Source organism: Pinus tabuliformis, chromosome 8 (genome assembly GCF_031772625.1).
Source record: "Pinus tabuliformis cultivar Carrire ecotype Pingquan chromosome 8, CPIR1, whole genome shotgun sequence".
NCBI classification, from domain to species: domain Eukaryota; kingdom Viridiplantae; phylum Streptophyta; class Pinopsida; order Pinales; family Pinaceae; genus Pinus; species Pinus tabuliformis.
The window spans coordinates 76805617-76831121 of NC_142294.1; the positions used below are offsets into that span (position 1 = coordinate 76805617).

General features: G+C 41.2%; 1 pseudogene; it reads left to right on the forward strand.

The window, feature by feature from the left end:
- The first annotated feature begins 3358 nt into the window (after positions 1 to 3358).
- LOC149234227 (surfeit locus protein 1 pseudogene) lies at positions 3359 to 3954 on the forward strand (annotated as a pseudogene).
- Positions 3955 to 25505: the final 21551 nt, after the last annotated feature.

Sequence of the window (25505 nt, forward strand, 5' to 3'; positions counted from 1 at the left end):
ATTTCCACCAAGGAATATTTGGAGCTAAACAGATAGAACATGCATAACTACATGGGTGGTCCTGTACAAATTAGAACAATGTTTCTCATTCTTCAAATGGAAGTTGAAACTGGTTCCAAGTGATTGTACCTGGATGCAATGGAGGCTAGATTCTGCTTCCAGCCAGACACCATCATGCAATTTGGGGATGTCATCGCACAGTACCAAGCTTGGCACCAATATGTGACTGAGAAGCATCAAGTGGAGGTTGATGAGATATAGTTCCTTCAAACTCAAGTATCATAGTATTTTTTCTTATTAGGCTATCAATTTGTCTCTACCATATTATGTCTTATATGGGTATGAGTGTAAAATGTAATATTATTTGTAATTATTTTGTAAAGTGAAATTCCAAGTCTCAATTTTCGAATGTGAAGAGTCATGATGTAATGTAATGAGTGATTTGAAAGAAGTTGAATAGTCATCGGGGTATTCCAAAGGTCACAAAGGGGAGTTGAAGAGTCAAAAACCCCCTTGTTATAAATATAACCTCATAACTCATGTATAGGGGCTTTTGCGAACCAATCTTTTGGCTTGGATTAGGCTTAGAAGAAGCTTGGGAGTTTTGTGAGAGCCTTGGCTTCTTTGTAGTGTAGAGAAAGTATACTTATTTAGAAGAGCAGACGTTCTTGACTTTAATGTTCCACTATTGGGGCTAGTGGTTCGTTAATGGTGTATGTATGGATTGAATTTTCACTTATAATAAAACTTAGAGATGACACGGTTTCATGCATATGTTGTGAACATAGTAGGACTATTCATGTTGTATTTGCAATGTATGTTATTTAACTTATGCTTATGCTTACGAAATATTTTGTTTGGATTTGTATGAATCTTGTTGAATGCATGTTGTTGTATTAATTCATCACTGTTAACTTGTGGACTATTATGCATATTATCTTGTGATGTCATTACGCTCATATGTTCCTTTCAAGCTGCATACTATTATAGGATTCCAAGGGGTGCACTTCCTTTTCCCTTCGTGTGTTTGAAACTTCATACATCGAACTTTAATTTCCATAGGGTTAGACACTTTCTCTCACCAAAGTTACCATTCTTCACTCTGCATGTTTTCGAAATCAAGGCATAACATTACCATCCACTGTTGGGACTTCTACTCCAAATGGTGTGAGTTCTAGTTGGGACTTCATATCGGGGAGATCCTGTGAATGTTAGCGGATCTAGCACCATCAACAAGTTGTCACGGTAATGAGCCGACAGTGCGTAGAAAAGAGTTGTGGTAGCATATTTACATAATCTAGTATAGCGAGAAGCCCATGATCAAGGTTTTGCACCAAAACTGCAAAGAGAACTAACACAATGTGGATGAATGGTCCAAATTAGATATGGGATATGTGGCCAATGAAGTTTCCAAAAGGCGACTCTAAGGGATGTGAATACAACAAGGGATCCCCATATATCATGAAAGTCTTTTATGTGCCTGACCTAGAGGTTGGCCATATTGTGATATTTATTTTCTAAGAAGTTACATGAATGTGGCTGTCAGACTTAGAGAAACACATTAGCGATTGAAGGAGACTGTATCAGGTAATAGGTCTGATGGGCCATGGGCTATATGTGCTGGTATGCAAGGTTTCCTGGAGTCATACATTGTTGAAATATGCTAAATTTTGATCTGTAGGAGGTCTGTCCAAATTCGAGTCCCCTGCATGAAGTATTCATGTGCTCTGGTATGGTGGGAGAAATCATCAGAGGTGGATAAACATTCAGAAAATGGCATGGGTGGCATCGATTGGGTAACATGTTAGAGAAATTGTGGAAAATCGAGAGAACGATCAACCATTGTCAACATACGAGAAGAAGAAGCTCGTTGCCAATATATTCCTCTGCGCGTTCCTCCACCTTGCCCTTAGAGAGTGTTTCATTTAATTTCTTCAACTACAACACGACATCTTTCAATTGTGGTTCAAGGCTGTCAATCCTCTTATTGGCCATAGCTTGAGCTCTAGTTTGTACCATGCACTAATCTGATGTACTTGAAATTTGGGACCGCCTGAAATTTTTGGCACTAACAATTGAATGGTACCACCTTTCTTAGCTCGTCGACCTAATTCTTATGGGATCGTCGACTTGATTCTTATGGGCTAAGTCACCAATGGTGGATCTGATGGATCTGAGAGATCTGAATGGCTGATATGGTAGAATTTATTGCTTCTACAGATTTGATGGATCTGACAGATCTAAATGGATGATCTAATAGATCTGAATGACGGAACTGATTGCTGCTGCTGCGACAAAACCCCACTTGCGAGATTAATCTGGCAAAAATTAAGCATGATCCAGAGATAGAGAAGGGAACTATGGTCTCCAAGAGTGTCAGGTGCTACAGATCGCAATATACATAAGCGTCTGAGAGTAGTACTCTGCCCAATTTTTCAAGGCACGACCAAGGAGGATCAACCATACCCTTAGCCGTACAACCCGACTACCCTATCGTATGCGCGACTAATCTCTCTAAGTGCTGTTCTCGGTGTACTGTAGCAGCAATACGACTGATGGTTTATCTATGGCGAGGTTTTAATGGACCTAGGGGCTTCTGATATACCCAGAGGGTACTTGGAAGATAGTTCGTGTGCGGTTCTGTCTAATGCGCTACTACTCAAAGGGGTACCCACAAGGGTTACAAGGGAGTCCAACAAGCATGACCACCTCTTGTATTTCCTACGTGCATGCCTCCCCAAATCCACAGGTTTATGCGCTTAACGATAGATCCTGTGGTTTAAAGACGCTGGAACACATCTCTAGCCAAAAAAATTTGCTAAAAATTGGAGATCCCACCAGCCTTGGAAAGTGCTCTGATACCACTTGTTATGCTCTTAACCTGCAAGATGATACCAGAATACCAAATATGCGAAGAAATATACCCAGAACATAGAACAATGAGAAGTAATAGCAAGTATTTTATTATTCAGAATGCAATGTTCACTTGCCTCTTCGAGGGGGCAACCTCCAATAGAGCTAAGCTCAATTACAAAATAAGACACGATGCTCCTCGAGGGGAGTCTCTATCCTTTATATAGGATTCATACATGCAATACCATGGGGCAATACCATGGTTCTTATTAATACCATCTATCTAATACCATGGCCCATTTGCAACTAACTATATCTTGAGAATGGGAAATTACATGCTTATGATCAGCACCTGAGCATGATTCTTAGTGATGCTAAAAAAATCATTACCATGGTGAAGATCAGGAACAAAACTTATGACGATATTGTGAAGACTTCTAAGTGACTTGTCTTGAGTCCTTTCCTTTCAACAACACGTTGAATTCTTCAGAAAAAGCTACGGTTTATGCCATTGGCTATAGAGAATGGGTATTATGTCATAACACCACTAATGTTTGTGTAACATAATGGAAGTGTGCATATACCAGTATTGGTTAATGGAGGACTAGTTCCATGCAGTTGGAAAAATAAATCTTCTGAAATTTCACTTAAACCCATGTAACATGAGTATATGATCTCATCAAGAAGGATCAAACTAAAGTACTCTCTTGGTGGAAATTTTGGTTAAAAGAATCTTCTAATGTGAAGGATGAGGATTTTTATTTTAAAATGGTGAAATTAATTTGAGTCATACATGGAAGTGAAAGCCAAAACATTTCAATGCCTATGAATGATTCTATTTCTGGCCAGTGGTTTTACATGGATGTGCTTGCTATCGCTTGGGAAGTTGGACTTCCTAAGAATGCACTTTATGTAGAAGAAATTGAGGAAGCACACAATACTATCAACCCATATCCTCATCCCAAAGATGCTAAGTGCTTTTATTCGATACTCAATTATGCACAGGATCATCTGAACTATGCACTAACTTGGTATTCTCTCTTTGCTGCAACAACTTTCATGGCTAAAAAAAGATTGCAAATAAAGAAATTACTGGGATGATTCAGGTTCACACTTTTAGAGCTTCATTTGGAAACATATTTGTGGATAGGTGATCTAATATTTGACCTAAGACAATTAATAAGGTATTACATACTCATGTGCATGGATGTGCCCATGTTATTTTGTGCAATGAATCGATAAGATTGCAAAATACACAAGAAATGAAGCAGTAAAAGAAAACATAATAGGCAACACATATAAACACAATAAGTTTAATAAGGAGTTCACCCAATACTCCTGGGCTACGTCTCCTGGTCCAACCTTCAGTGGTGGCCTCTCTATTATGTCTTCATAGTAGAGTTTTTACAATAGTGAGCTCAATTTGAGTCTCACACAACAGATACAAATCAGTAAGACTATACTTGGATCCCCCAAGTCTCTTTTGAGTACACAGACTCTCTGACTCTCTCTCTGTCTCTGGCTTACTGCCTCCCCTGCTTCCTCTTTGTTAGTTTGTGACTTTAAAGCCAGTTTTCTCCCTGACTATTCATTTCCGCTTCTCAGATTTCTGGTTCCGCTGCCTCTGTCCATTTGAATCCCTCTGTCCTACGTAATCAGTCACTGTATAATGCATCACAGGGAGGTGGCCACCTATTTCATAACAGATGAGTGTCAGTTCTCTTGGACATATTTGAAACGACCGTTTTTTCCATTAACTCCAAGAATGCCCATAAAACACGACCTTCTACCAATGCATCATCCATATCGGACTTCAAATACTATGTGATCTTCATTTATAATCTTGTCAAATCTGGTCATCCACCGGAATGTGTCTCCATGGTTGATCTGGGGGGCCCAGATCCTACAGTTGTTGTTCATATGGGGCGGCTGAGTAGCATGATGTCTACCTGTCCGATGTGAGCAGTTCTCTCTCTATTCTGCTGGGACACGTGGCAATCACTGTATGGCAACGGGCAAAACTCGGTTGAAACTGCTTATTGCACGAAGCCCATCCGATATCCTGCTGGTTTTGTGGAATCCCACTATGATGGAACCGAAACAATATTTTTTTCATTTTATAATTATTTCGGGTCCGGGTGCTTGGGGTTTCTCTTCACTAAGAGGTTTGCCCTGCAATATGCGATTAGAGACTTGTCGCTAATCACATATCAGAAACTACCTCTGTTGCTAAAATTTGACCCTAAATTTGCTGGTTGGTGTCAGTGCACATTACCATGGTCCGTCGCTCTGCGCACTAGATCGACAACCCTCGTTGATCCGTGCTGATTGCCATTGAAACTATCTGAGGATTCCCTCCGATAGCTTGATCTTTATAAGACTTTGAATCTTTGGCACGATTTTCAAATAGTTCATGAAAACTTAGAGAGTGTTCTAGGATCGCTTTGGATCATGCCTTCCCACTGAAAAAGCATTTGGACTACCAAAAGTTGGTTTTTAAGCATCAATCAAGTGATGATATAGATTCCTCGCTTGCCCAATTTCTATCCATCTTGCACTGCTTGGTTTTGAACCTTTCAGTCCAATTCTGAGGTACTCAACATCCCCTCTGTGCATAGTTCTCACCTTCTTGTCCAAAACTATATCTTCCTGCAATTCATTGAGATATTCAGGCAACAGATTATCAATAGAAGGCAACTAGCTCTACTCTTCAGGATCTTCAACCAATGAAGGTTCAAACAGTCTCAAGCTTTCTGCATTAACTACTGAATAGATGTGCATGTAAGCTGGCAAATCAAGGCGAAAAGAATTCTCACCAATTTTCTCAAGTATCCTAAAAGGTCCATACCTTATTGGCTTCAACTTCTTACCTTCACCTTGCATTTTGTCTTTGCTGATATACAGCCAAACTTGATCACCAACTTGGAAACTATGCTCAGTTTGATTCTTATCATGCCTTCCTTATACTTGGCTTGGCTCTTTTCTAGCTGTTCCTGCACTACCTGGTTAATTTCTTGGATTTGTTGAATGAATCGGGTTGCTTTTTCCACATCACTGTTTCTAGCAACTGCTTTGTCTTTACCAAAGACAAAATCCAAGGGAGACGTTGGTATAAAACCAAAACAACTCTCAAAAGGAGATCTTTGTGTAGAATAATGTTTAGCACAGTTGTAAGCATGTTGCACATAACACAAATGTCCATCCCAAAGCTTGGGATGCTTGCTACAATAGCCCCTGAGCAACTAGATCACTTTCCTATTGACTACCTCTATTTGGCCATCCGTTTGTAGATGAAAAGTTGTGCTCTTCTTTAGTGTGGTGTCCTTTAATTCCCACGCACTCGACCAAAATTTCCCAACAAATCAGGAATCTTGATCAGATACAATGGAAGTGGGTAATCCAAAATGAACCCATACATGCTGAAAGAACAACTTTGCTGTTTGTTCAACTGTAATCTGTTTGTTACAGGGTATTAAAATACACATTTTGTTGAACCTATCCATAGCAACATATAAATAGTCATGACATTTTCTAGACTTAGGCAGTCCCCCAACAAGGTCCATGGAAACACTTTCCCAAGGATGAGAAAGAATTGGTAGTGGAGTGTACAAGCCTATTTTTCTATTGTTGGGCTTGCTTTTAGCACACATGATACACCCTCTTACATATCTAGAAACCGTTTCACTCATTTTTGGCGAATAACAAAATCTTTGCAACTGTGTAACTATTTTTCTTACACCAAAATGACCTGATATTAGGGAAGTATGTGCCTCCATAATTATGTTAATTCTCTCCATTTGTGGGATGCATAGCTTTCCCAAATGATACAAGAGTCGGTCCTTAATATAGTAATCCAATTCTTGATCTAAAATCACTCGTGAATGATCTCAGTTAATTAATGAAGGTATTATTGATTTATGTGCTAGTGGATGTCTATGTTATTTTATGCAACGGATCGATAAGATTTCGAAATACACAGACACTGAAACAGTAAGAGAACACAGTAAGCAAACACATAAACACAACAAATTTAACAAGGAGTTCATTAAATCTTCCTGGGCTACGTCTCCTGGTCCAGCCTTCAGTGGTGGCCTTTCTATTGTGTCTTAAAAAGAGTTTTACAATAGCGAGCTCAAATTAAGTCTCAATTAACAAATAATGATCAGTAGGGCTGTACTTGGATCCCCCAAGTCTCTAGAGTACACAGGCTCCCATTATTAAAACTCAACCTCAACTGGTCTTAGTGGCAAGAGTCCAATTTGGTACTCATTACCTAACAGGTATACACAGAGGAGTTTCTCGAACTTCTCAAACCTTCTCTGGAGTTCATAGACTCTCAGACTCTCTCTATGTCTTTATCGGCTCAATGCTACCTTTGCTCTATAGGTCAATGGGGCTTCTCTGTTCTCTACAGTTTTTTCGCTTCTCTCTCTCTCTCTCCTTGCTCTATTTTACTACTTCTTCTCACCCTTGCTTTCTTTGTCTGTTCATGGTTTAAAGCCAATCTGCTCCCTGACTATTTGTTTCTGATTCTTGGCTCTCTGGATCTCCTACCTCTATCTACTAGAATTCCCCTGCTCTACGTCATCATCACTGTAACACTCCACAGAGAGGTGGCCAGCTGTTTCCTCGCGAACTGAGTGTCAGTTCTCTTTGAACGGTTGTTATTTCTGTTGCTCCAAGATCGCCCACAAAACTGTTCCCTCTGCCAACGCATCAGTCATGAAGGATCTCAAATCTTATCCGCCTCAGCCTATTTCCCTATCAAATTTGGTCACCCATCAGATTGCTTCTTTATCATTGATCTGGGGCCTCCAGATCCTATCGTCTCCATCCATATCGCGTGGGTAAGTAGCATGCCCTTTACTCGTGCGATGAGAGTGGTTTTCTCTCTCATCTGCTCGACACATGTCACCCGTTGTATGGAATCGTGCGGGACTTGGCCGAACCTGCTTACCACTTGAGGGCCTTTCGATATCCTGTCGGTTTTAATGCAGGGTTCACCTTTTGACAGAATCAGTGATTTCCATGTGGTTCTATGTTTTTCCTCATGAGCAAGCACTCAGGGCTTCCTTTACTGAGGAGAACACCCTGCGATACACGATTAGCGCTAATCGCGTATCAGAAACTGCCTCCGTTTCTGGATCTGACTTACCATTTTGCCAGTTTGTGCCAACACGTGGTTACCATGGGCCAACAGTCTGCATGCTTTAACCGAGGGACCTTGTTTCTCCATGCTGACCACAAATTTCCATTGTCCAAAGGTTATTTCTGATAAGCTTGACATCCATAGCACTTTGAAATTTTTGTTACGAGTTTTACAAAGTTGAGGAAACTGTAAGAGTGTTTGAGGATCCAATTCGGATCAATTCTTCTATCTTTTTTCCATTACTTAAAGTTGCATATACATCTTTAAAGTCTATATCTTGAGCATATTGTTCAATGTAGCTTTCATGCATTACTGAGTTATGCTTAAGTATAGTAGATGCATTTATGATTGGTCTGGACAACATATCTATAACTTTATTGTGTATGCCTTTCTTATATCTGATGAAAAGATGAAATTGTTGTAGAAAACCCATCTACCTATAGTGTCTTGATTCCTACAACTTAGTTTGTGAGTGTAAATATTGAAGTGGTTGATGATCAGTATGTATAACGGTCTCTTTGCCCATTAGATATTGTTTCCACTTTTTCACACTTTGTAATAATGCATACAATTCTTTATCATATGTGGGGTAATTAACTACTACAAAATTAAATGTCTCATAATGATAACATATGGGTTTACCATGCTGCATCAACACTGCTCCCATGGCATAGTCACTGGCATTGGTTTCAATCTAAAATGGTCTTTGAAGATCAGGCAATGCTAGTACTGGTGCTGTACTAATATTTTCTTTTAAGGTGTTGAAGGCTTTCTGCTGTTTGTGTCCCCACTAAAACACCTTGTTCAATACTGTTAAAGCATGTAAGGGAGCTGCAATCAAGGAAAAGTTAGCAATAAACTTTCTCCAATATTGTGCTGCTCCTAGGAAGCTTCTAACTATCAAATTTGGGTTTAGGCCAGTTTACAATGACTACAACCTTAGAGGGATCTATATTCAATTCACCATCCCCTACAATATGACCCAAATAATTCAAAGATATTTTGCCAAATTCACATTTTGATAGCTTAATATAAAGATTTTCTCTTTTCAAAACATCTAGAGTCTTCTTTACATGTTTCAAATGTTCTTCTCATGTTTTACTAAATACAAGAATGTCATCTAGATATACAATGACAAAATCATCAATGAAAGGCCTGAGTACATCATTCAGTACTCTCATGAAAGTAGCAGGAGCATTAGTTAAGCCAAAAGGCATAACTAATCACTCATATAGTCCCTGCTTTGTTTTGAAAGCAGTCTTCCATGCATCTTGCTCTGTGACTTTGACCTAATGGTAGCCACTATGCAAGTCCAACTTGGAAAAGTAAACAACTTCTTTCAACTGATCTAAGAGATCATCTATGCAAGGAAGGGGATAACGGTTTTTGCTTGTTATCTTATTCAGTGCTTGGTAATCAATGCACATTCTCCATGAGCCATCTTTCTTTCTCACCAAGACAATTGGAGACCCACATGGTGATGTGCTAGCTCTTATGAACCCTTTCTCGAGCAGCTCCTGTACCTGCTTCTTGATTTCTGCATTCTCTAAAGCGGATAACCTATACATTCCAATGTGAGGCAATGGAGCATCTTGCTGCAAATTAATATCATGTACTATTTCCTTTTTGGGTGGCAAACCTTTAGGTTCTTGAAATAGCATATCATATTCTAAAACAACTTTTTCTAAATTAGGTTGCTGTTTAGCATCACAGCCTTCAAATACATTGGTTTTATCAGTTTCTTTTCCTTTACAACCATCAGTAAAAATTGTTTGCATGAATTTACATTTCTTTCATCTACCCTGAGTTTATGAGAGTATAATTATTCTTGAGTTTATGAGCTCTTACAATATATTCAATTCCATCTTTAACGAGTTGATACTTATTTTCAGCTCTATAGAAAATTGCTTTTCTATCATACAAGTAAGGACTTCCCAAAAAAATTCCACTATATCCAAGGGAATTACATCTAACTCAACCTCATCTACAAATGATGAACCAATGGCAAACCTAAGTTTACATTGTCTAGTCACTTGTAGCTTTGCTTTATCACATAACCAATCCAATGGATATGGCTTCTTGTGAGGTGTGGTTAGTAATCCCAGTTTCTTTACAATTGCTTCAAAAATTAAGTTTACTTGTGAACCACTATCAAATAAAGTATCAATCTTTTGATGCTTGGAAATAACTCTAATATGAAAAAGTTCATGTATTCTTCTCTCATTTTCTTCACTATTAATAGTTTGTGCAGAATTGCTAGTAGATGCATTAGAATTTTTACCTTTTATACCTATGGTTGTGATTATTGTTTCATCCCCTGAGTCTGACCCCAAATCCTTCTGAATAGCTGCAGTAGTCTTCTTCTTTTTTCCACCAAACTTATTGGGTTTTAGCTCCAGATGAAAAATCCAATGGTATTCATCATCATGCCCATCATTCTTTCAGTGAGTGCACGAAGGTTTGGTCTTTTTTACTACATTTTCCTTCCTCTCTTTCCATTTCTGCTTTCTCTTTTCCTTGTTCTTGCTTGCAGTGGGTTTTGATACCTCATTTATGCTAGTAGGATTAAACATGAGAATGGTGTGCTTTAAATAGTTGTGTAGACCACCTATATACTTTAGTAGAGTTTCAGGTGAGTCTAAAGAAATGCCTAGAATCAAACATATTTTTCTAAATTATTGGGTGTATCTTTGTACACTTTTCCGTTTCAATTGGCAAAGAGTTTTCCAACTCATCATAGCTTGCTACATATAAGCTAGTGGATAGAATTGTTTTTTAATTACAGAAACAAATTCATTCTAGGTAGAAAGAATTTTACCATGCTTCTTCAAATTAGCTTGTGTCCTGCCTTCCCACCACACTAGGGTAGTTCCTCCAAGTCATAGGCTAGCTAGCTGAATCTTTCTCCTTTCCAAATCAATGTTCTGCACTCTACGATATACATCATATGTCTAATCCAATTATCTAGATTTTCTGCATTTAATTCTCTATCATAAACTAGCAAATCAAACTTCACATCTAATTTAATCAAAGAAGGTTTGTTCTTTTTCTTTTTAGGGCTTTCTTTATGTGAAGAAGATGATGAGGATGATGAAGGTGATGATGGGGGAGATGGCGGAGAGGGCTTTTCTTCTTTTTCTTTTCCTTCTAGGTGGGCAACCAGAAAAGGTTCTTCTATTCCTCTATCTTGTTTGGAGGTTGAAGAATCTTCACCTCTACCTTTCTTAAATTCTCTATACATCTCTTCTACCATGGATTTCATGGTCATAAAGATTTCCATAAATTGGGCTTCTGATTCTCATGGAGTTTCTTCTACCATTCTCTTCTAAGAATAGACTCTTCCAATTTCTGGGTTAGCTTCAACCAACTCTCCTTCTCCTAATTTGAGCCTTGTCCTAGTTAGCATTCAACAAAAAAAACCTAGCACAAGCTTGTCTAACCTTAGCAACCTAAAGCTCCGATACCACTTGATTTGGAATTGATCTAAGAAAATTAATAAGGTATTATAGACTCGTGTGCATGGATGTGCCCATGTTATTTTTTGTAACGAATTAATAATATTGTGAAATACACAGGCAATGAAGCAGTAAAAGAAAAGATAATAGACAACACATATAAACACAACAAGTTTAATAAGGAGTTCACCCAATACTTTTGGGCTACGTCTCCTGGTCTAGCCTTCAGTGGTGGCCTCTCTATTATGTCTTCATAGCAGATTTTTTACAACAGTGAGATCAATTTGAGTCTTACACAACAGATACAAATCAGTAAGACTGTACTTGGATCCCCCAAGTCTCTTTTGAGTACACAAACTCTCCTTACTAGCTCTCAGTCTCTGTTGATAACAATAGTATGAGCCCAATCTGAGACTCAATACATGACAGGTGTGCAGAGGAGTTCACTTGAACCTCTGAAGCCTTCTTTGGAGTACAAAAACTCTTTGACTCTCTCTCTGTCTTTGGCTTACTGCCTCCCCTGCTTACTCTCTATTAGTTTGTGGCTTTAAAGCCACTCTGCTCCGTGACTGTTCATTTCTGTTTCTCGGCTTTTCGATTCCCCTGCCTCTGTCCATTTGAATTCCTCTATCCTGTGTAATCAGTCACTATATAATGCCTCACATGGAGGTGGCCACCTATTTCATAACAGATGAGTGTCAATTCTCTTGGACATATTTGAAACGACCGTTTTTTCCATTAACTCCAAGAATGCCCATGAAACACGACCTTCTACCTGCATCGTCCATATCGGACTTCAAATCCTATGTGATCTTGCTTTATAATCTTGTCAAATCTGGTCATCCATCAGAACATGTCTTCGTCGTTGATCTGGGGGCCCTAGATCCTATGGTTGTCGTTCATATCGGACAGCCGAGTACCATGATGTCTACCCATTTGATGTGAGTGGTTCTCTCTCTCTCTTCCACCGGGACGTGCGGAAATCGTTGTATGGCATCCAGTGGAACTTAGTTGAAACCGCTTACTGCTCGAAGCCCATCTGATATCCTACCTGTTTTGTGGAATCCCACTTTGATGGAACCGAAACAATATTTAACATGTTTTATAATTATTTCGGGTCCGGGTACTCAGGGATTCTCTTCACTGAGAGGTTTGCCCTGTGATATGTGATTAGCGACTTGTCGCTAATCGCATATCGTAAACTACCTCCGTTGCTTAAATTTGACCCTGCATTTGTTGGTTGGTGTCAACGCACGTTACCATGGTCCACCACTTTGCATGCTAGATCGATAGCCCTCATTGATCTGCGTTGATCGCCATTGCAACTTTCTGAGGATTCCCTCTGATAGCTTGATCTTTATAAGACTTTGAATCTTTGACATGATTTTAAAAGAGTTCATGAAAACTTAGAGAGTGTTCTAGGATCCATTTGGATCAATAGGTTGTTGTGATGATATCGCATGTCAAATATTTTTCTAACACATGTATTTTGAGATTCATGAATCCAATGTTTGGTGGTCATAAATGCTTTCCATTGTACACATTAGTGCACACATCCTATATAATGGATTTATCCTAGAAATGGTGACATGAAGAGAACACATTACTCATATCACTATATGAGACTAAGGAGTTGCATGATGGTTTAGTTGTTGGTGTTTTATCTCGAATTGCTGCAACTTCTCTTGGCCATTTTAAAGGTTATAATTTAGGATTTGTGAATGTAAATGCCTAAATTAAACACAAGACAATGCTTATGTGTTATGTGTTCAAGTTCTAGAGATGAACACTTGTGATCCAGGTGGATATTGGTGGCCACCCACCAAGTCCACTTGGACCTCCACCATTGTTTCTTTCAGCTTTTCAGTTTCCTTAATTGTAGCACAATTGACCATTTTTAGCAGTTTTTCAGGTCTTGAACTTCTGGATCCATTTTGAGGCCCTAAACGACATTTTTTTGGGAAAAATGGGAGCAACATGGGCCCATGTTATTCTTCCCAAAGTTGTGGTTCTCAGATAGATATTTCTAATGAGATATTATGCGCATCAAGTAGAGATTGTATGCCAAAGTTACGACCCTGGGAAGTTGATGTACCAATTTACCCAAACAGGGTCCACAGTTTTGTGTTTCATCTTCTAGGGTTAGGTTTTTGGATGTTTAGGGTTTTCCATTGTTTCTCAACAATAAATAGGCCTTCGAGCCTCATTGTAACATAGTTTAGAGGCATGTCGCTACCACATCTCTTCTCAGAGATAAGCTACCATCGCCCTAGCTGGTTTATTTCCATTTCTGTTTGTAAGCATATTTCAGTATTTTACATTAATGAAATGAAGTATTATTTCCACTGCATCTCTATGTTTATGGTTATCTCTGTAATTTGTTGCATTCCTGTTTAAATCTAGATCAATGGTATCATAGTGGTCTACTTTTTCTCTATTTTTCTTTGCATGTCCCCAACGAGGTCAGGATATAAGGAGTTAGGGCTTGAATTGGTCGAACCTTTGCAAGACCAACCTTACAAATCCTGACAGCCTCCCATGGTGGATGAAAAGAAAGACGAGGGGGCAGGAGATCCTATCAAAATCTTGCTCGAAGAAGCCCTTGAGCGACAAAGGAATGCAATGATGGACAACTTTTCCCGGATCCTTCAGCAGCTACCCAGGGGTGACGCGTCGGCTTCCAACAGCTACTTTGGAAATGCCCATATTTGAGGGTCAGATAGATGCAGATGTCTTCAATAAATGGTTAAATATGCTAGAGGGTTATTTTTCTATTCATGATTTTGCCAGTCGAGAAAAGATTATTTTCGTTCTTCTCAAAGCAGCCCCCCACATTAAGGACTGGTGGAAACCTACTGCGAGCAAAAGGATGAAAGTATAGGATCACTATTTTTAGCCACACCCACTTGGAATTCATTCCAGGATGCCATCAAGGAGTAGTACTACCCTGTCAGAAGCTATGAGGATCAATACATAAAGTGGACCATGATGCGGTAGGGAAGGGACCAAGATGTGTCAGAGTTTACCAATATTTTCCATACCCTTCGCACAAAGTTGGGTATCAAGGATTCGAAGCAGCATTTGGTACTCAAATAATGCAGCTACCTCCACAAGTACATCCAGGAAGAAATAGAATTCCTGAACATCTCCTTGCTCGGCACGGCATACCGATATGCCGTTAAGGTCGAGAAAAATTTTAAAAAGAAGAGGAGAGACTTTGGATCTGCGAATCCGAAGTAAGGGAAAGGTGCCCCCAAACCACAGAACAAAGGACAAAGCCAAGGCGAGGCAACCCAATACAACTTTCCAAAGCTACAAGCAAAGAACAATGCCGCGAAGCCGAAAAAGGACATGGGAAAGTGGTGTGAGTTCCATAAGAGTTCCACTCACAACACAAGTGAGTGTTAGGCCAAGCAATCACTGGTGGTTGAGCTAAAGGTTTCAAAATTAGATGCATGTTCCAACTCTGAGTCAGAACCCAACAAGGGGAATGACAAAGGGAAGTAGATTATCGATGCGGAGCCCAACACCACCATTGCCACCACGAAGATCCAGAAGGAGGAATTTAAAGATCCAAAGGAGGAGGAGCATCTCTTCCACTCCTAGATGTGGGTAAAAGGCTCCCTGCTATAGTTCATTGTTGATAGTGGGAGCCAAAAGAACCACATTTCAGCAAAGGTCATGAAGCAACTGGGCTTACCGACCACAACACATCCACAACCATACACCATCGGGTGGCTTCACCAAGGACGGGATCTTCACGTGAGCCAACATTGTCGCCTTCCTTACAACATTAAGCCCTTCACGGATGAGGTATTGTGTGACATTGCTCCCCTTGAAGTTTTTGATGTATTATTAGGACAACCATAGTTATGGAAGTGACATGCTGTGTATGAATCAAGGCCCCATGTTGTTATTGTTACTTTGGGAAATAAGTTGTACAGGATACCAGAGGTAGCACCGCCTATTGCCATCTCTTTGGTTACTACAAAAAAATGTAGTAAGATCATTTCCAAAACCAAGAAGTTTGTTTTCCTGATGATACACCTTCAAGGAAAGAAGAATATGGTGGCCATGACCTCCATACAGGGCCCCTCCTCACGACAAATATAGATGGATAAGGTCATGGATGAGTTCGAGGACATCTTCACATCCCCTATAGGGGTTCCTATACACTGTTAGGTCAAGCACTCCATTGATCTGACCCCAGGTACACCACTTCCCAATGGACCAATCTATTGGCACTTCATTCTAGAGAACGATGAAATCAAGAGGCAGATTTAGGAGCTGTTGCAGAAAGGTCACATTCATCTGAGTTCATCGCCCTATGGGAGCCCGATTGTGTTGGTACATAAGAAGGATGGGACTTGGAGACTTTGTATTGACTATTGGATGCTGAACAAGATCACTATCTCTAATAGGTACCCTATCCCGTGGATTGATGAGCTCTTGGACCAACTGAAGGGGGAAAAGTATTTCAGAAAGATCAATTTGCAGTTAGGATATCACCAGGTACCAATCAAACCCTCCAATGTGTGGAAGACTGCCTTTAATGCAAAGGAGGGCCTTTTTGAATGGTTAGTTATGCCTATCGGATTGATGAATGCTCCTGCAGCCTTAATGAGGCTAATGGATGACATATTACGGCCATTCACCAACTCATTTGTAGTGGTATACTTGGATGAAATCCTTATCTTCAGCCAGAGTTGGGAAGAGCACCTCCACCACATCCGACAAGTTCTCCAAACACTGCAGCAACACATGTTATGTGCTAATTTGGAGAAATGCAGTTTTAGCATGACCCAGGTTCAGTATCTGGGATAAATTATTGATGAACAGGGGGTGCATGTGGATCCAACCAAGATCCAAGTAATTCGAGATCGGCCATCTCCAACCACTCTGACAGAGCTCCACAGTTTTCTAGGTATGGCCAACTTCTACTGCAGGTTCGTGTTGGGATTTTCTCATATCACTTGGCCCTTAAATCAAGTCACCAAGGGAAGAGTGAAAGCAAAATTATTTCTATCTGAATCTCAACTGAAAGCATTCACAGAGTTAAAAGATCACCTTTGCTCAGCACCAGTGCTTGCATTACCATACTTGCAACGACCATTTGAGGTCGAGACAGATGACTCTAACTATGCTATTTGGGCAATCCTTACTCAACATGGGCATCCAGTGGCATATCATAGTGAGACACTTTTAGACAAAGTCTAGAATTATCCCACTTATGACAAAGAGATGTATTCCATTATGCAGGCCTGCCGACAATGGAAGCATTACATTTTGGGGAAGGAAACAATCATCCACATAGACCATCGACCCATGCAGTTCATATAGACCCAAGGGAAATTACAAAATGATCACCATCAGAAGTGCTCCACATACCTGCAACAGTTCCATTTGAATATCAAGTATAAGAAGGGTAGCATGAATAATGTTGAAAATTGCCTCAATTGACCATCTTTCATGGCATTAACCACCTTGATCAACTCTTGTGGGCATGAGACTTCTGATTTGCCACTTGTCTACAAAAGCGACCTAGAATTCAACCACACATACCAGACACTCTTGGAGGGTTAGCATGTTCCAGATTTTCACCTCCAGGACACCCCATTATGCCACCTGGGTCACCTTTGTGTTCCTTCAAGTGAGTGTGCCAAGGTGATTTGGGAAGCACACTACAGTCAGGATGTTGGGCATTTCGGGGTCAAGAAAATGGTGGCAGTACTGTAGAAGTATTTCTATTGGCTGAATCTTCGATAGGATGTCAAGAAGTACATAAGATCATGCACTGCTTGCACCATTGCCAAACCAACCATCAAGAAGCAAGGCCTCTATACCCTACCGCCTACCCCTAGTCGACCTTGGGAATCCATCTCCATGGATTACATGTTAGGCCTTCCTTCCAATAAGCATGGAAATGACTACGTTTTTTGGTCATTGACAGGTTCCCGAGGATGGCCATTATGGCGACCTGGAAGAATTTTATCACAACAGAAGCCACTGCTAAACTCTTCTTTGAACAAGTGTGGGTACACTTTGGGATCTCACAGTATATCATCTCAGATCGGGATAGTAGGTTCCTCAGTACATTTTGGTACAGTTTCTGGCCGATGCTGGACAAAAAACTCACTAAGTCCACATCCTTCCATCCTCAAATTGATGGTCAGATAGAGGTTTTCAATAGGATGATTGTACACATTCTGCACATGTACAACTCAAAACATCCATGCACATGGGACGGGAGCCTCCCCTATGTTTAACATAGCTATAATTGGGCTCTCCACAGCTCGACTGGCCATAGCCATTTTCATGTGGGCCTAGTATTCTAGCCACTATGTCCCATTGATGTGGGCATGGAATTTGCAACTACTCACATAGATTTAGCTCATGTCCAGTTTGAAACAGATAAGGCAAACAACTTCATCGATCACATCCAACATATTCTCTAGCAGGTCCATGACATTCTAGAGAAATCAAATGGCAAGTACAAGCAGTGACATGATCAACATCTGGTGCCACACAAGTTTCAGGTGGGCGACAAAGTCTGGTTGCATTTGAAAAAGGAACGCCTTACCAGAGCCTATCGGAAACTAAGACCCTTCGATATGGTCCTTAAACCATTACCAAGGTTGTGGGAGACAATGCATTTGAATTCAACATTCCCCCATTCCTTGGCCTGCACCCAGTGTTCAATGTGGATTTCCTTCGGCCATACTTTCCACCATTACTAGACACATCCAACATTGAAAAATAGCTCACACCCACAGTGTTAAATCTAGATTGTATGGAACAAGCTACAATTGATCAGACCATGGACACACAAATCAAGCACACTCACTAGCAGAATATCCAACTGTATCAAGTTGTCAAAGTAGGCCAACTCGTTCACCAGGGCAAGTGGCTCACCAGGGACCAAGTTCAGCAAATGTTTCCTCATCTAATGGAGGAACTCAACGCAATGGGGATCATTGCTCCTTAAGGGGGGAGGAATGATCTAGGTGGATATTCTTGGCCACTAGCCAAGTCCACTTAGATCCCCACCATTCTTTCTTTCAACTTTTCACTTTCCTTAATTGTAGCACAATTTACTATTTTTAGCAATTTTTTGGGTCTTGAACTTCCGAACCCGTTTTGAGGCCCTAAATGATGTTTCTTGGGAAAACTGGTAGAAACATCGGTCTATAGACCAATGTTGCTCTTCCCAAAGTTATAGTTCTCAGATAGATATTTCTAACGAGATATTTTCCCTGTCAAACGGAGATTGTATGCCAAAGTTACGACCTCGAGAAGTTGATGTACAAATTTACCCAAATGGGGCCCACAGTTTGGCGTTTCATCTTCTAGGGTTAGGTTTTGGATGTTTAGGGTTTTCCATTGTTTCTCAATAATAAATAGGCCTTTGAGACTCATTGTAACATAGTTCAGAGTCATGTAGCCACCACATCTCTTCTCAGAGATATGCTACCATCACCCTAGATGGTTTATTTCCATTTCTGTTTGTAAGCATATTTTAGTATTTTACATTAATGAAATGAATTATTATTTCCGTTGCATCTCTGTGTTTATGGTTATCTCTGTAATTGTTGCATTCTTGTTTAAATCCGAATCAACCTGGAACATGATTCTAATTCAGTTACCTCGGTAGATATGTTTAAATGATTGACATTTATAGTTGTTTTTCTCAATAAATTGTCTAATTGTTGAGTTTTCTTCTTGTTGATGAAGTTGTCCATGTTGTTTTGGTCATGACTAGAAGTCATGTTAAGGTGTGTGTGAATATTGTCAATCAATGTCATGATGTAAAAAATTGGTCCATAGTGTCCTTGATGGAAATTTTTTATAGCCATATATCTCACTTTGAATCTTTGTAAATCACTAATAAATTCATGTAAATTATGGTCAAATCCTTGGTTAAGAATCAGTGTTCTATTGTATGAGGTGCAATTTTCTGCAAGAAGGAATTCATTGCAGGATGTTGATGATGATGATGCTTAGGGGTAGCATGTCTAGCATGTGCTTGCTAATCAGCTGGATGCTATGTTGCTACATGAGGAGAGATGCTTGATAAATATTATTGCTATTGTGTTTGTGCTGGTGGATGTTGTTGTTTATGGTTATATGTATGATGCTAGTGTTTTGGTCAAGATTTGATTGTGATGGTGATGGAGAGAGTATTTTTGCTCAAGTTATTTTCTTGTTGATGCTCGTGTACTTTTGATGCATTAATTTCTACTATTGATTTTTATTCTTATCATATACTAATGTTAGTTTGATTTGAGAGTGATGATGGTGTACATGGTGCTGAGGTTTGAGTATTACTACTACTTGCATACATCTACTTGTTGTTTCTAGTTGAGTGTTGCTACTGTTGCTGGTACATATGATGTGTTGTTGTTGCTGAGGATGTTGCTATTGTTGTTGGCTATGGAGAGTGTGTTGTTGCTTTAGGAGACATTGTTGTTGCTTATGGTCATGAGAGGATGTTGTTACTACCACCACTATGCTGATAGGTATGGTTTGTTTTTGTTGTTTCAGATGGCCTGACATCATTATTATTTCTTTTTGAGACCCAAATAGTGTCTAGGGGGGTTATTATGGATCAATGGAGTGATGATGTTATTTATGATTTTTATCCCTTTTCCATTGATGTCAAAGGGGGAGTGCTTGAGGAGATCATTTGTTTAGAGGATAATATCAGTTGTATTGTTTAGCAAGGGCTTCCATCAATGCCAAAGGGGGATATTTTTGGCATTGATATTGTATTGTAGGTACATTGATGATTGTTGGCTTGTTGGGGCCTGACCCAGGTTCAGAGGTGATTTAGCCAAACAAATCCTGGTACTATTGGCCCTTTTGGCAATAGTTTGTGGAGTGCGGACTCAAGTCTCACCCGAAGTAGTATAGGAGGGTGCTAGAACCAGGTTTCTGCACCCTAGAGATGTCTGATGAGTTCAAGTGGTCCGCGATTCAACCCTGCGCGCACGTCACTACGCACACTTTCCCGTACCTCGCAGCCTGAGATGCTGCCTTTGTGCAGCCCTACTCGAGGGTTGAATGTTGTTATTACCCAAGTCCTCACTGATATTCCAATGTTAGTTGATTATCTTAGTCTACTTGCATGCTTTAAGTTACACTTAACAATATACACCATTAATACAGTTGTGCGCAGTAAATAAACAGTACATTTGCAATTTATATCAAACATGAAATAACCCAAGAATAGATACACAAAATTTAGATAAGACTTCTCTTTATTATTCTCTTCCTTGGTTACAGACTCGACTTTGCTTTGTGCACTCAACTGCAGGGGTCTGCCCACTTAGCTGCGGACTACTAGGCCTCTGCGCACTCAATTGCAGAGCCTTTTCCTACCCTACGACCCAAGACACCCCTGGACACTTGGAATCTTTCTCTTCACTTCTTCTTCTCTGCCTCATTCAGTTCTCTTTTACACTTAGAGCCTCACTCTATTTATACAATCCGATGGTCCACGGACCATGGGTAGGATGACGTTACATTACAAAACTAGGGTGGACAATCCTGTGACTCTATCATACATTTCATGTTCCATGCCTGCAATTCATGGAGTCTTTACAACAATATCGAGTCAAAAATTGGGCTTTGAGCCCCAAAAAATCCCTTGGGGGAATTACATTCCCAACATACCCCCAACACAAACATCATGAATTGCCCTCGCGTCACTCAGTCAGCATGGTGATCTTGGCACAAAGTCCCTCCAACTTTTCTCGAACTATGCTGAGGTCTACAACACACTGAGCTGCTTCTTGCTGAATCTGTTGCATTCGTTGTTTTGAGACCTCTGTGTTTGGGGTTCTTCTCTGCATCAATATGTGCATCCCCTATATGTGTGCCAACTTTCCTTTGATGTTTTCCATGATAATGAAGGCCTCATAGATCCAAGGCTAAACGTGCGCTTTGAGAACTGCCTCCTTATGTCACGCCGCATCCACCTGCTCCTTCAGTGCTTTGGCTTGCTGCATCCTTGCAAGCCTTTGGGTGAGGACTACTATCTGCAGAGTTCCTCGGACACTGTCATATTGCTATTGGAGTTCTTGCGCTTCTATTTCCAAGTGCTAGATGTTGGGGTCCTCCTACAGAGTCATGAGGACCTCAAGTGCTTGTTCCAACATGCCAGTACAATCTCGCACTGCACCTCCAATTTCCTCCAATCCCACTTGTGATAGCGCTAGCGCACTATTCTTTGACTTCCAGGGGAGTGGATGGCTGCACCTTTAACCACAGCTCGGTGATATGAAGATTCAACTCTAGCTAAACCTTTATCATTTCTTCCCTGGCCTCGTAGACTCCTGCTGCTAACTTGTGGATCTGCACCTCCACTAGTAGATCTGCTGGGATGGCCAGCTCTAGACACTATGGCAAGCATCTGCTACCACATGTACCAACTACTGATTTTGCAATAGCAATTCGTCACACTGCAAGTTGAGTTGTTCCATGTTTATCTTTTGTTCGTTGAGGACTTGGATCGAGCAGCTCTCCCTAGAGCGCAGCTCTGCCGTTATCCCATCCTGTAACAGATATAGTGTCTCATGTAGAAGGGCAACCAGATTAAGGCCAAGGCCTTTCATCATGCTAATTGAAAATTGATCAGCCTCATTCAATGTCATTAGGGCCCCTTCTGGCAACACTATTGTGTTTTCCATCCATGCATGCAGCATCTTCTTTGCTGCCGAGGATCTTGCTGCGAGGTGGGTTGAAAGCGTACCCACTTGAGGGGGGTGCACTTGTAACTCCTACAACTACACTCTGAGGGCCCCCAACATAATCTGGTGCTCTTGTATAAAATCCTGAAGAGCCTCATTGGTGACATCGTGCAGTGTCTCACCGATGTCATGCAGATCACTCTTAGTTAGGGTGATCAGGTCAAAGGCCAATTTCAAGGCCTTGACCTTCTTCCTCAGTCCTACTTGCTCTGTCATGTGTGGGAACTTCAACTGTGGAGATGTGGTCCCTGGTTTCGCGCTCTCTTCTTTTGTTTCTGCTTCCTCTGCCTCCTGCTTCTGTGACGGCATTGCTTGGCCCTCACCCGCCTTCACAGTGGCTTCCTGTGCTATTGCAGTTGCTTCTATGGCATGTTTCTGCTCCGTGGCTTTCTATGTTGTCACCCTCTCAAGTTCTGCAAGATATGGGGTATGCCATTCCAGAGGCCATGTCTCCAAGACAGTGAAAATGGCGTCATTGGTGGCTACAGAAGGTATCTTTTCCCACTGCTTCATTGGGTCCTTTCACACTCTGATAAAGATGTTGTGCATGTCTGCCTTAAATTTTGCAAAACTCTGCAGATTTTTGTACACCGTGGGCGACAAGCACAGCTTCCAGTTGATCCACATTCGGATGTTCATCTCCATGAACACCTAGAAGATCTTGCTATTGTGTATCCTTTTCGCATCCTTCGTGGCCCGTAGCGAAGCGTACTTCACGGCTTCTGGTAAATCTTTGTCAATTGTGGGGAATTGACTATCCTCCGGAATTCCCCACTACGAGCACTATGGATAGCAATAGCCATGCATAGTGGAAGGTTTTACCCTACTCCTAGGCTTCGCGACAATTTGTCAAGAATTACATGGAGAGGAATTCAGCCCAGTTAAACTGGACCCCCTCCGCACACTGCTCAACCAATGCAATTATCGGTGCCGGTAATTCATCTGCGTGACACTTTCACATAACTTTTCTTACCAAGATTTTGTTTGTTACGCGTACCTCTTTTTCCTTGATGTTGGAGATGGCGTAGCCCCACTTCTTATTTTCCAGCTTGTACTTCATCTCCATGGCCTTCGCGAGGGCTAAATCACTACCCTTCCCTTCTGATATCGTCACGAGGTCCTTTCCTTTGTATGGTAGCCGGAAATGCGATGAATTAGGTCTGTCATGATGGGGATAAGCTCCTCCAGCCATAGATACCCATCATGCACCAGGTAGAGTAGCTGCCTAATGACGAAAATGGCTATTGGGGCATGGTGGAAATGCAACACCCATAGCAGGTTCAGTAGCCCAGCCTTTCCCACTCTACGCAGCCATTTCTGTGGCTCTAACATTGTCACCAAACCCACGGTGCTCTGCTTCATGAGGTTCCCGGTCTCCAAGTGAGGGAACTTCTTGCCATCAATGAGGTCCCAATCTTCAAACTTCATGGTTGGCACATGGGCCAGGTGTGGGCCTTCAAACACAAGGCTATCTAGGAGGTGCGAGGTCTGGAGTGAACTCTTGGTTTCGTCCAGGTCCTTGGGAACTATGGCATTTCCCTTTTGCGAGGGGGCATATGTGGGCATTTTTTTCGTAGAGTATGTAGGTTGAATATCCTCCTCCATGCCTTCGTCTTCTTCCTCTGTGATGATAAGGGCCTGCAAATCTTCTTCTTCCTCATCTGTGTCTATCATGACAACTTCCCCTTCTCTTCCATTAATAGTTTTTTGCGCAGTGGGTTCCTCGAGGAAAACGTATGGGAGCCATTGCTTGATTACCCTTCTTGGGTCTTGGCATACGTGGTGATTTGGGGATCTCTTCCACAACCTCGACACCATCTGGAACCTCCACAGTTAGGGTTTACGTGGCCTCACTGGTGGTTACCTCTTCTATTTCCAAACCATCCTTAGTCATTGTCACCGTACCTGGGCTGTAATCTGTCACTCGCGAATTCAGGGGCTCAATTATCACTCGGCTCACAATGCTTAGGGATCTGTTCAATCACTCAATTCTCAAATGGATAAGTGTTATTTGTTGGGCAACCCTTTGTGTTTTATAGCACCTTTTGAATTCAAATTCGATCATTCCCCCCAATTCAGGTTTATTAATGCTTTCTTGGTGGTAGATTTTCCCAAATATTGCCCATAAATTGAATCTTAAATGTTCACTTCCCACTCCACTTGGCCTCAAGTCGGTCATCCCATCATGAATAGTGACTTCAACAATCACTTTCTGGCCAATCCGTGTAGTAGCGCAGTCTCCCATTTGCGGTCATGGACCTTGTGATTCTCTTCTTCTGCGCGCATCTCCAACATCACATAGCTCTCGAGCAAGATAGTTTATAGTCCCGTGCTTCCTTCCAACTACCTAGAGCGCTAAGACTATCCTTCTCCTGGCTATTCAGGTGGTCGCACCACCTGTGTGAGGCTCCATCCTGTCCTCCATCACGGTTCTTGGAGAATCCCCACCCTCTATGGTTGCGCACTTCCTCATTTGCAACCTGCTACCCTGGTCCCTACACTTAGCAATATGTGGTCCAAGCCAAGGCATCAAACTAACCAATTCACGACGATAGGTCTCAAACTTGGTAGTATGATCGTACGCACCTTGCCTTACCATCCTAGCTTTTTTGGCGAGAAACACTTCCTTTATCTCGTCTTCTAGCTTCTTGACCTCTGCATCCATCAAAGCGCTTTTCTCACTTAACCATACCCTTTCTATTTCAAGTTTGTGAAGCCTAAGGTTTCCCTATTGGATTTCTTCCTCATGTCTCATGTGTTTTGTCTTTAGCGGCTATGTGATTCCCTCTTTCCTAGCTTCGCGAATCATCGTATCTACAGGTGCTGCCATGCGTGGATCAGGTGTTGCATGCTCCATAGGGATTACAGTATCTGCTTCATACTTCAGCATCGAAAGTGCCCACGCGGTTAAGGTTTTGCACATGGTCCTATAAGCCAATGGAACTGTTGATACGAGAAAGTCCTAGTTAGCGCGTCTCACATGGTGGACCGTGTTCAGTACTTCGCACACTTTATCAAAGGCTTCCACACAGATAATCTTTGGCTCGCTTGGTCTTATCATACTTCGTCATTCGCGCTATTGTCTTGCCCACTCTTGCTTGTCAGTATTGTTTCCTATCGCGAGGATGGTGTGCGTTTGCATAGGTTGTGTACCATACACCTGTACCCATCTGGAGAGGTGAGCACGCAGGCTGTTTCATCCATCATACCCAGCTTTCATCTGCATCTGACACTTTCCAAATCACATGAGTATCATCCTTCTGCATTCCCACCAGTCCTCAAAATTTTTCTTAGACGTCC